This window comes from Dipteris shenzhenensis, chromosome 2 (genome assembly GCF_047967505.1).
Source record: "Dipteris shenzhenensis isolate YYH24624 ecotype China chromosome 2, Dip_SZ_1.0, whole genome shotgun sequence".
Taxonomy (NCBI): Eukaryota; Viridiplantae; Streptophyta; class Polypodiopsida; order Gleicheniales; family Dipteridaceae; genus Dipteris; species Dipteris shenzhenensis.
In genome coordinates, this window is record NC_141597.1 from 42,866,544 (window position 1) to 42,868,032 (window position 1,489).

The window sequence follows — 1,489 nt, forward strand, 5'->3', positions numbered from 1 at the left end:
ACAAAGGAAAAGGGTGGAGCATAGAAGAGCAAGCAAGCCAAAATCGAGAGGAAAAAGGTAAGCAATCTCCCTCGTTCACTCTTCCATATATGCTTGTTATAATGATATCGGTCTTATATGGATGGATATACCAGCGGATGTACTAACGCTTCTAGACATAGGAAATTTTATATTTCTTCACAAATTCTGTCGACATTAGTGCCAGACATTGCCCAATATCTTGCAGTGTTTGCTAGCTTATCACGACAGTAAAATTGAAAAGACTTTGGGATGAAACATCAAATGATTTTGGAAGGATTACTCGTGTCACCTTCACAATGCTCCGAAAAATGAGGTTTTAAAAAAACACAATAAGTGGCACAAAGGGCTTGCTATGTGGCACCCTCTCCACCCTTCCCCCAAAAACCTCACCTAATGCGCTCCCACCAATCCGCCCCATTTTTAATTTTGGAGAAGCCTCTGATAAATTTTGGAGAAGGTGCGGTGGTCACAGAAGAACACACATGTTTATTACGATTTCCAAGTCTGTTGCTTCCAGGAACTAAGCACAATCATGCTATGCCATAATAACAACACGGGGGTCCCCTACTAGTGGCTCCCTATGGTCATTTCGCCGACCTTAGGTTGGTTACACAAGGACAATTGCTTGCCCATGTGAGAAGGCAACTAAGCAGTGTGTATTTACACACCAAGCGGAAGGGGACAATGACACACTAAGCGGAAGGGGACAATGTTTTAGCAGAAACACCAGATTTGGATGGGGCGAGGGGGGCAAGCAATCCCCAAAACAAAGAACGAATCATTTTATAGCACACGCGATCCACCACGGATGGGCACCAAGACTAACCACATTCACCCAAGCGAGAAGCAGCTTACGATGGACACGTGTCTTGTTTGGGGTGCTATCCCATATAGAGACTGTAGATGAAGCAATAAAGCTACATAGAATTTGTTTGAGACCTGCGGCAATCACTTAGAGGGTTAGGTGAGCGGGATGCTTCGACGGTAGATACACTGAGCGAAAGTCCCCGAGCTTCACCGTAGATTTCTTTGAAATCGCGATGATCGCAGAGAGTGCGAACCCGAAAGGGTAGACCTCCACTACGAAGCTTGCATTGTCGGCTGAGACGAGCTTGGAGCCCTGTAAGCTTCGTGTGGAGTAGCTGGCTAAAGCACAGTCATGCATCCAGGCCATTGCCCACTTGGGCAATCGCCCAACAGAACGGGGCTTACGCTCTCCTTGCCAGTTTTTGTAGGTTAGCTTCACGCTGCCGAGTGAGGCAGTCCAGGATTGAGGGATGTTGTCTTCCGGGTTTTACATTGTTTGTCTCTCGCTGTATACATGTCACGCTAGTGTATTTCTTGCCCTCGACGTTGGTAATTGAACTTAGGACGTTTAAACGGCAGAATTCGTCGTGTTTTCTCTTGTAAATGATGGTGTGTATGCTGTTATATGGAATGGAACGACATATATTGGTACAACTCTAAA

General features: G+C 45.7%; 1 non-coding gene across 1 annotated transcript; it reads left to right on the forward strand.

Annotated features, from left to right (window-relative positions):
• The first annotated feature begins 978 nt into the window (after nt 1–978).
• LOC147904784 (RNase MRP) lies at nt 979–1,245 on the forward strand. Its single transcript, XR_015543657.1, has one exon.
• Nucleotides 1,246–1,489: the final 244 nt, after the last annotated feature.